The sequence below is a fragment of the Erythrolamprus reginae genome, chromosome 7 (assembly GCF_031021105.1).
Source record: "Erythrolamprus reginae isolate rEryReg1 chromosome 7, rEryReg1.hap1, whole genome shotgun sequence".
NCBI lineage: Eukaryota > Metazoa > Chordata > Lepidosauria > Squamata > Dipsadidae > Erythrolamprus > Erythrolamprus reginae.
In genome coordinates this window covers 76638333-76649724 of record NC_091956.1, presented here as the reverse complement: position 1 = coordinate 76649724, position 11392 = coordinate 76638333, and positions in this window count along the sequence as shown.

The following is an 11392-nucleotide window of genomic DNA, read 5'->3' as shown; positions in this document are numbered from 1 at the left end:
CCATTGAGGAGGATTATCTGATCGTTGTGTTTCGTGACTGCTTTACTGACTTTGACTTTTTGTGTGCTGATTTTTCCCCGTTTTGAAACTAAACCAGAGCAAAGTGTGTGTCACTTTGTGAAAGAAGGACTGTGAATTGCCTCACAGCTGCAAGCTAAGTATCACAGAACTGATAAGGGACTTGTACCAATTACCAGTTTGTTTGGAGACGAGTGCTCTTGGCTATACCAAAAGAGGGCTTGGTTTAAGTGAATTTTCATTATAAAGAACATTGTTTTGAATTTTCAAACGTGTGTGTGTCTGAAATTTGTACCTGTGAATTTTTGGGAGGATTCTACCAGAGAGCCCGACAGAACATGCCCTGACACAAGTGACATTGAGCGGGCCACGCCCATCCCAGCCTTCTGAGTTCAAACATAACCCTGATGCAGCCTTCAATGAAATTGAGTTTTACATCCCTGGTATATTTTGACAAAATAGAGCTTACAGGCTAAATAGCTGCTGTAATATGTGGGGTACTGCACCCACCCTCCTTGCCCTTTGTAAGTTACTGAAAAACCACCTATGTCGCCAGGCATGGGATAATTGAGGTATCCCCAGGCTAATATGTTTTATGTATGGTATGACTGCGTTGTTTGGTTATTTTAATTATATGGGTTTTTAGATGTCTTTTTAAATATTGGATTTGTTACATTGTTTATCACTGTTGTGAGCCGTTCCGAGTCTTCGGAGAGGGGCGGCATACAAATCTAATAAATTACTACTACTATTATTATTATTATTATTATTATTATTATTATTATTATTATTATTATTATTACAGCAGCAGTGAAAGCCCTTCATGCCAGTAAATTGTACCTTGGCACTAGGCATAAAAAAGTATTTCTTATTGTGTATACTATACCTTTTGTCCTGGAGGCCCCTGAGGTCCCTAAAAGGGAGAACAATGGAATTAACATAATAATGTAGAGATAATTAAAAGCATCCTCCATTATGCAACTGTTTATCTTTAGTCAAAATCAATTGACATTTTGTGCATTAGAGAAAACACAAGAATTTTTCTGTTCCTGAATATTAATTATGACCTTTCTTTTTCATTGGTTATCTCAGATATTATACCCATTCTTTGTGTTACTGTACGGAACAGTGATGGTGAACTTTTTAGGTACCAAGTGCCCAAAGTGTGCACATGAGCCTAAATAGTAAGGTACAGGTGCATGGCACTGGACCAGAATATCTCTGGGACCGCCTTCTGCTGCACGAATCCCAGCGATCACTTAGGTCCCACAGAGTTGGCCTTCTCCAGGTCCCGTCGACTAAACAATGTCGTCTGGTGGGACCCAGGGGAAGAGCCTTCTCTGTGGTGGCCCCAACCCTCTGGAACCAGCTCCCCCCAGAGATTAGGATCACCCCCACCCTCCTTGCCTTTCGTAAATTCCTTAAAACCCACCTCTGCCGTCAGGCATGGGGGAACTGAGACATCTCCCCCTGGCCTATATAGGTTATGTATGGTATGTTTGTGTGTATGTTTTTTTAAAAATTATGGGGTTTTAGATATTTTTAAATATTAGATTGGTTATTGTATACTGTTTTTATTACTGCTGTGAGCCACTCCGAATCTGCGGAGAGGGGCGGCATACAAATCTAATAAATAGTAATAATAATAATAATGTATATGCATACCCCATGCTTGCAGCTGCACCCTGAGCATGCATTGAGCATAGAAACCAAAAAACCAGCTGGCCGGTGAGAGGCACGCACTCATGCACAGCAGAGATCTGAAACTGAACTAGGGCAATGGCATGCGTGCCCATAGAGAGGGATCTGCATGCCACCTCTGGCATATGTGCCATAGGTTTTCCACCACTGGTATAGAGAATCACTGTTCAAACAAAAACCAATTTATAAAATTTGGCACAGATATTTCAACTATAAATGTGAGCAGTTAAAGTAGGGAGGAAATTTACCTCCTGCTAATCAAACGATAATAGAATAGAATAGAATTTTATTGGCCAAGTGTGATTGGACACACAAGGAATTTGTCTTGGTGCATATGCTCTCAGCATACATAAAATAAAATATACATTTGTCAAGAATCATGTGGTACGACACTTAATGATTGTCATAGGGGTCAAATAAGCAATGAAGAAGCAATATTAATAAAAATCTTAGGATATAAGCAACAGGTTACAGTCATACAGTCAACATGGGAGGAAATGAGCCGGGGTGGCGCAGCAGGTAGAGTGCTGTACTGCAGGCCACTGAAGCTGACTTGTAGATCTGAAGGTCAGCGGTTCAAATCTCATCACCGGCTCAAGGTTGACTCAGCCTTCCATCCTTCCGAGGTGGGTAAAATAAGGACCCGGATTGTGGGGGCAATAGCCTAGCTCTGTTAAAAAAAGTGCTATTGCTAACATGTTGTAAGCTGCCCTGAGTCTAAGGAGAAGGGCGGCATAAAAATTGAATAAATAAATAAATAAATGGGTGATAGGAATGATGAGAAAAACTAGTAGAATAGAAGTGCAGATTTAGTGGAAAGTCTGACAGTGTTGAGGGAATTATTTGTTTAGTAGAGTGATGGCGTTCGGATAATGGATGTTGCAGAGCTGTAATTTACTTTTGTAAATTAAATACAGGATTAGGACACTGTTTACCTTAGTATTGTGTGTACAATTGAAGGCTTATATAGGGAATCTTTGCAGGGTTAAGCATTGCTATATCAACTATTCCCATCCTCTAGCTGTCAAAAACTGCAAATCGGGATTGTCTCTTAAAATGGGATTTCTTTTAAGCTGTTGTGATTGCTCTTCTAGCTAAGGAGTCAGCTTAAAAATGTGTTAATTAAATATATAAATAAAGAATGCATTGTGATTCACGAGTTTAGAATACAGTAGGCTCTCCAAAAATAACCTTTTCTCTTATTACGATATTATAACCTAATATTGACACATTTTTCTTTCTTTCTGTTCCCAGAGGGAAATGAATCATATACACTTAGAAAAAAGTCTTTCTTCAGGAAAAAATGTTGCCTGCAGCAGTTATGACTGGATATGCCAACTGTAATTAAAACCACCCTCCGAACGCATTTCACCATTTATTCATTCTGACATGTGTTTCTTGCCCTGTGAACTTGAAGCTCAGTGAGTTGGGTCAAACACTAGCTATATTCTGGAAACTCTCTAGATGGCCATAGAAGAAGTTTGGTACTTCAAATCATGAAGACTTTGCATTTTTATTTATTTATGGTCTATTTATAACTTTCTCCCCTGCCTATTTTTCTATACACTCTTAGAGAAAACAAAGGAATGCAAGTTATTAATATAAGTGCAAAGCGACTTAACTGGCTAGCTGAATAGTAGAGGGTACAATGCTAGTTTTAACAAGCATGCTGCATGGACATCCTACAGCTTTTGTGGAAGGAACACTTTAAAAGTATGTAAGCATTTTAAGTGATTTGTTCTTGCATTTCTGTTTTGTTATTTGGGGTTTTGCAGTATTTTATAATAGTTCTAACAATTTAACATGCTGTTAAGAAATAGTATCCAATGTTACACAAACAGGGACAGTTGTTCCTGTTTTGTAAGTGCTCTGGGTCTCCTGAAGGTATCAAATTCAACACTGTGAGAAATGAGATCTTAAACTTGTTGGATAATGCAATCAAACAAAATTCTTTACCTTACCAAGTTTGTTATCAAATTTCAAGTGCCTGTGATTTAAACTTCCCTTAATAAACGTATGACCGAAAATTCTGCTATTCGTTAATTAGTTAATTCATTAATTAATTCATTCGTTAATTCGTTAATTCAGCCAGCCAGCCGGCCAGCCAGCCAGTTAGTTAGTTAAATTTATAGGTCACCCTTCTCTAAGTGGACTTGGGGCGGTGAATCAGCAGTTGGGAATCAGCAGTTTTTCACCATTTTCATCAAGTAACATAAGAGATACAGTACTTCTTTCATAGGAAAAGGTTAAAAACAATAAAACAGAAGCAGTTCTTGTATGCCTTCCACAATTTAACATCCTCTTGATATGATATGTATAGGAGATGAGTAGGCTAGGCCAAGGGTGGAATCAAATGTGTTATAAATTTGGAATAGCATCACGCATTTGTACCATCAGTTTGACAGCCTTGCTCTAGAAAGTATACTGATTTCAAATAGCTTTTGGAAAGGTAGTGAAACCTGAATGTTCTCAAAGATTACTGGTCTATCATTGTTTAGTACTGTATTTTAGATCATACTCCACTAGTACTTAGATTTTGATTTGTTATCAATGTGTATTGTATCATTAGATTAATGAGGATGGATATTATTGTTGTTGTCGTTGTTGTTGTTAATGGAACAATGATCTTAGTAATAAGAATATACCTTCTACCAAACAGAAAAAATGTAAATGTAAACATACTTACCAACACACCTTGTTCACCTGGCTTTCCAGGTTCTCCCTTAAACACAAAATAATGATATATATATATATATATATAATTAATACGGAGACAAATAGACAAAAATGATATATTCAACATAGGTCCATTAATGGCTACAAATCTAATAAATTGAATTGAATTAACTATGAGGGCTTTGATGGTTTTCATGTGGTGCTTTTATGGATCTTATATGGCAGTAGTGGGAAGTTACTGCACTCATGCCTTCTTTGCATGTGTCCTAAACATATACCCAAAGCTATTATAGAACATTGGACTAAATTAATAATCTAATCCAGATTGTACTGAATATCAACTTCATCTTAATTATATAGAAAAAATGATGATTCATGTGATTTCTGGACTATCAGTTATTATGTCTTACTTGAATTTCCTAGAAGACTCGGGGCGGTTTACTCCATATAAAATATAAAATATTATAGAAATAACACAAATTCCTGATATTGCAGATTTTATTCCATGTGATCTGCATATCTCTGCATACCTCAAAATATACCAACTAAGATAAAATAAGATAACAAGAAAAAAAAAACAGATTTTTTTCCCCTTCCCCCTAGGCTTATAGAATTTATACATGGTATGCTTGTTTGTATGATTGGTTTCTTAAATTGGGGTTTTTGTAGATTATTTTTAATATTAGATTTGTTTACATTGTCTTCTTTATTGTTGTTAGCCGCCCCGAGTCTTCGGAGAGGGGTGGCATACAAATCTAATAAATAAATAAATAAATAAATAAATAAATAAAATAAAAATAAAATCAGATGGAGAAGGACGAAGGAATCAACCCATCCGCTCCCAGGAATTCCATCCAATGAAAGGGGCACCAACCAGGAGTTAGTTCTAACTTACCTTGCCGCCAGTTGACTTCTTCCCGCGCTGTGTGGCTGAGCATGCATTGAACAGTGCCAAAAAATCACAAAAAAATTCAATCCCCCCCCAAAGCAAGATGGTGGCGCAGTGCCGGAAACTCAGTTTCTGTGATTGCACAGAAGAAAAAGTCATTAAAAAAATCCCCCCTCCCATTTATTGTTTTTTTAACCCCCCCCCCAAAAAGATGGAAGCGTCCACGGACTGGCACTAACAGAACTGGTTCCATGACCTCACCAGCAGCTTAGTACAATGTCGGCTGGCGGGACCCAGGGGAAGAGCCTTCTCTGTGGTGGCTCCTCTGGAACCAGCTCCCCCCAGAGATCAGGATTGCCCCCACCCTCCTTGCCTTTCGTAAACTTCTTAAAACCCACCTCTGCCGTCAGGCATGAGGGAATTGAAACATTTCCCCCTTGCCCATGTAGTTTTTGTGTATGATTCGATTGTGTGTTGTTTTTTATATATTGGGGTTTCTTTTTTTTTTGGACTTATAATCTAAAACTGTAACCTAGATTTTTAAATATTAGATTTGTTACTATGTATTGTTCTTCACCATTGTTGTGAGCCGCCGCGAGTCTGCGGAGAGGGGCGGCATATAAATCCAATAAATCTAATCTAATCTAATCTAATCTATAGAACCAATGCAAACCAGGAGGAACCCATGTCCGATACCAACCGGCCTAGTCCTAGTCCTGGGAGAACCACCAGGTTTTTATGGTTCTTTGGAATGGCACACTTCCAGGGTACTGATAGATGAGATTGTTTAATAAATTTTTTATACTGTTTAATTGGATTTTGCTGTGTTCTAACTGCATCCGCTTTTTTAATGAGGTGTTAAATAATAAAGTAAAATCATCCCGATTATCTGGCTTCTGTTTTGCTAAACAGCCGGTTTTTCATTCAAATGGGACATTCTGGAGTGCATCCTATAGTTCACTTTACTTTATTTTTTATATTAACTTATTTTATCTTGTCATACAGTGTTGTGGTTCAGCCTGAGCCAGATCAAAGACCAGCTGCGTCTCTGCTGGCTCCATGCCCGGGGGAGTCTGAGAGCGGAGGGGAGAGTTCTGTACAGCCGGACAGTGGAGCCAGCAGTCAAGAAAGTGAAGATGAAGCAAGGCCTGGGAGCCCTGGGGAAGGGCTATCTCAAGCAAGTAGCTTGGATTCTCTGGATTCCCTGGAGTCCCTGGATGACGAAGCACAAGCTATCATTAGTATGCGGCAGAGATGCATAGCTCAGAGGAGAACTCAACTGCATAGATATTATCAGCGTTGAATGAGGAGCACCTGGGGGTTGGGTGTGGTCCTCATTAGCAGGGAAGGGTTGATAAGGCACGAGAACCATTTCGGCAGCGTGGAGTGTTATCAAAGAGGAGTTGGTGTTATCTGCATTTTCTCTCAGCGTTTTTGTTCCTGGCTCGTGGCCCAGCAGTCTTGAAGACCGGTGGGAGGTTTGGGTCTGTTAGTTCAACAGCCTCGTCTGGCATTAAGGATCCTGTTTTTCTGTATGAACAATGGCTTTCGTGTTTCTTTTGGAGTTCCAGTGCTTTCCTGACTTGTAAGGACATTTTCTGTTGGTTTCTTTGCTTTTTACCATTATAAAACTGTGTTTGGATTCAACCGGTGTGTCTGGCTTATCTTTTTGGGTTGGTCATAGCTTCCGGAGTGACCCAGACAGAACATACAGTATTTCACATTATTTAATTCATTTGGTCTTATCCAATTCTATCTTATTTTATTGTACATGACACCCATTATTTCTTGATATGGTCAACTAATCATAAAATTACTTATACTGTACTATTAAATTATAATAAAAAAATATGGTAGGAATAGTTTCCCAGAAGTTCTTTCTCCTAACATAGTTCTAGTTAAGTACATGTATTTCCTTAGAATATTATTTTTAGAAAAGAGGAGAACAGAATACTATTTACTTTAACATTAATTACCCAGACTGCTAACTGGTAAAAGATGTTAAAATTTTCAATGTAACTTTTCACAGAAAAACATTTCCAAATATACCTTAAATGTATGAATTTAATATGTGTTGTGATTCCGTCTGAGGCCCCTCAGGGAACGGCTGATCCTCTGCCGGCTTCCTGCTCAGAGGGGGAGGATGAGGAACAGGAGGTTCAGGCAGACGGGGAGGAGGAATCTCAGGCTGAGGGAGAGGGAGGACAGCCAGAGTCCCCCGAGAGGGAGCTCTCCCCAGCAAGCAGCCTGGATTCCTTAGATGAAAATGCACAAGCAATAATCGATCTCCGGCAGAGAAGAGCAACACAACGAAGGGGACAATTAGCCAGGTACTTTCAGCACTAAAGAGGCAACAGCTGGGTTTGGGTGTTGTGCTCTCTGGAAAGGCTGAAAAGGCAGACCCACCCTTCCTGGCTTGTGGAGTATTATCTTTGGGAGTCCTGGGACCTGGCTGTGATCTTTGGCGTCTTGGAATTCTGGTTTGTGACTTTGAATACTGAAACCTTGGGGGGGGAAGGTGTGGGTCTTATTCTCTACAGTGGTGGGTGTGCCAGCAAGAAGTCTGCTGTATTGTCTGGCCATCAGGACTCTGCTGTGAAGTCTCATAGCCTGCCTGTTGGGAAGAACAGGTTTTTCTCTGTGTTTATTTTTCAAACTATAAAGTGCTTTTGCTTTTACCAGCGTGTCTGGATGCTTTTTCCAGTTGGTGTTGAAGTCTGGGGGCACCCAGACAGAACAATATGGAAATTAATTATAATTATATCAATTTAAAATGAATGTATGAGGTTGCTGCTGGCATACAAGGCTCTGCGAATTTTAATTAACTCTTACAATATGTATAAAATGTAACCAGGATAGTTTTTTAAAATTATTATTCTATGTGTGTATGCATCCATAGAGCTACTTATTCATTAACCAAAAAACCCCCGTCATTAACCATGATAAAAAATGGGGGGGGGGGAGAGTAAAGATGTTAACACAATAACTTGTCATTAATATATGTTTCTATTATTGTATCACTGTGCTATAATATTTTTTTGTTGGATAAATATTCCCGCCAGGAATGGAGGAACTGAGACATCTCCCCCGGGCCTATACAGTTTATGCATGGTATGTTTGTGTATATGTTTTCTTTTAATAAGGGGTTTTTAGTGACTTTTAATTATTAGATTTGTTATATATTGTATTATTGTTGTTGTGAGCCGCCCCGAGTCTACAGAGAGGGGCGGCATACAAATCTAATTAATAATAATAATAATAATAATAATAATAATAATAATAATAATAATAATAATAATAATAATAATCATATCAAAGTACCATTTCTTCCTTTTTCAACCAAAGGTTATTAACATTAAAGGGTTTGTAAAAAAAACAACACACAACTTTTCATCATCTCTGCTAAGTCCAGTACTTGCTTTTCAGATAGATATTCTGAAATGAGATACCGTATTTTTCAGAGTATAAGATGCACCTTACCCCCCTAAAAGAGGATGGAAATGTCGTTATGTCTTATACACCAAATGCAGCCATTTTGGCTATCCCGAAGCCCTACGTCCCACGTCCCATTTTTGGATAGAGATTCTGGAAATCCTGCAGAGAGCTCCTGGGTGTTAGGGTTGGCAAAAATGGCCCTGTTTTTGCTGAAAACGGGCCATTTTTTACAAAAAAACAGCCTTTCAACTAGAAAAATACCTGACAATGGGTTTGACCCAATACCATAGAACAGCACTCACTAGAGCAAGATTTGAGCAGTTAGATTCTATGGTCAAATATGGACGATTCCACCAAGTACCATATTTTGAGAGAACATGCATTTGCGGTGCACCAGAAATAGAAGACATTGCACATGTGCTACTCAATTGTAAACTATACTCCTCAGTAAGACCTCAGTATTTACAGCCCCTACTTGACAAAATCATACACTGGGACTGTAATAAACAATTGTCATATTTTCTTCAGGGTACAAATATATATGTAGTTTCTAGAACCGCTAAGTTTATAGTCAGGGCTGTTCAGATGAGAATATGTTTTATAGAACATATTGGGGTGGCATGCAAAGGAGATGAACTCACTTAAGAATATTTTATATCAGTATCTTAGATTTGTTTAATATAATCCTTTGCACGAGTTATATTCTCATGTTTTACTACTCAATTTTAGCATATTATGCTGCATTTTAACTTATTATTTATTCAAATTCCCTCCCTTTTAGCCAATTTTATTGTATTTTAACCAGTCACAGTTTTATGACGACCGATGTGGGTTTTTTCCTTGCTTTGATATGGTCGATTGACTAATCAAATAAAGTTGATATTGATATTGATACACCACCCCAGCAACCAGGAGCTCGCTGCAGGCTTCCCAGACCCTTTGCCCACCAAATCTTTGCCAAAGAAACGGGTGAAAATGGGGCTGGTTTTGCCATCTAATTACCCCATCTAGTATGACTGGAGGAGGAATTCTGGGAGTTGAAGTCCACTACTCAAGTTTGAAGACTCCTGGGTTAGAATTAGGAGTGCAAGGGTATTCAAATTTAAGACTTGTGGACTTCAACTCCCATTCCTGAGCTAGCATGATTGGAGGAGGAATTATGGGAGTTGAAGTCCACAAGTCTTAAAGCTGTCAAGTCTGAAGTTTGTAAAAAAATGTACATGGTTGTAAAAAGCATCCTGCTACACTGGTGTTTTACTAAATAAGACATCACTACACCATTTGGTTCACAATACGTTTTCCCTTGTTTTCCACCTCTAAAATCTAGGCATGTCTTATAGTCCAATGCGTCTTATCCTCTGAAAAATATGGTAAGTTAGTTAATTCCCTGTCTATACACATCTCTGATGTTAATGTATGGTACATACAGTATGCGGTTTAATATCTAAGAGGACTGACTCACCGGCACCCCGGGCACTCCTCGTGGGCCATCTTTGCCTGTATCTCCAGGAGGGCCTCTTGGTCCTGGGGGCCCAGGGGGTCCAGGAGGTCCAGCTTGCCCTTGATCACCCTGAACACCCATTAATAAGACCAATGTTAATATATTTAAAAAATCAAATGTAACAACAACAAGAAAAAAGTTCAAGAAGTCATGCATACAAAAAAGGTCAAAATACAGTAATTGACTGACAAGTCAGTCTATGTGCATAATTAATTTCTCATGTTTATCAAATATTGTACAAACTGTGACATGCTAAGTCATCATTATAAGGATATTACCTTACCAAAACAGAGAAACAGAGGTATCATCAGTCAATGCAGGATCAAGGATGACTTCTGATTTCCTGTTGGCTTCTTCATTGACTCTCCTTGGGGGAAGCTGGCAGGGAGCCTTGGACCCTTCCTTCCTTCCTTCCTTCTTTCCTTCCTTCCTTCCTTCCTTCCTTCCTTCTTTCCTTTCTTCCTTCCCTCCCTCTTTCCTTTCTTTCCCTCAATCATTTTGCAAAGAACTGGTTACTACTCAGATAAGCCAAGGAATTGGAACCTGCAATTCCTAGACAATTTATTGGCATTAATTGTGCATGATCACCTGATTCTCATGGCTCACTCCTTTTAGGCAAGAACATGGCTTCAGTTATCCTTTTTAAAATGTTGGTTGGATTATAACTGCCTGTTCTTTGTGGTCTCTATTTTACAAACTGCACCAATCATCTTGATTGGAAAGTGATAGAATGCACAGGCATAATAAGGCAAAGCACTCTTAAACCCTAGGCAAGCACACTTTTAACAAGCAAGTAATAACCCAAAACATTCTCCATTTGTACATGACACAAGCTAGAATGATCTTGTGAAAGGATTTGAAGAATACAGAGAGAAGTGGTGTTGATTCTCACCTGATAAGCCTCTTTTTTTTAGGGTGGAACCAACATCTAAGTATGGCTCAATGGACAGTGTCATCCCATACATTACTGCAACGCTCTCTACATGGGGCTACCTTTGAAAAGTGTTCGGAAACTTCAGATCGTGCAGAATGCGGCCGCGAGAGCCATCGTGGGGCTTCCTAGATTCGCCCACGTTTCTGCAACACTCCGCGGCCTGCACTGGCTGCCGATCGGTTTCCGATCACAATTCAAAGTGTTGGTAATGACCTTTAAAGCCCTACATGGCATTGGG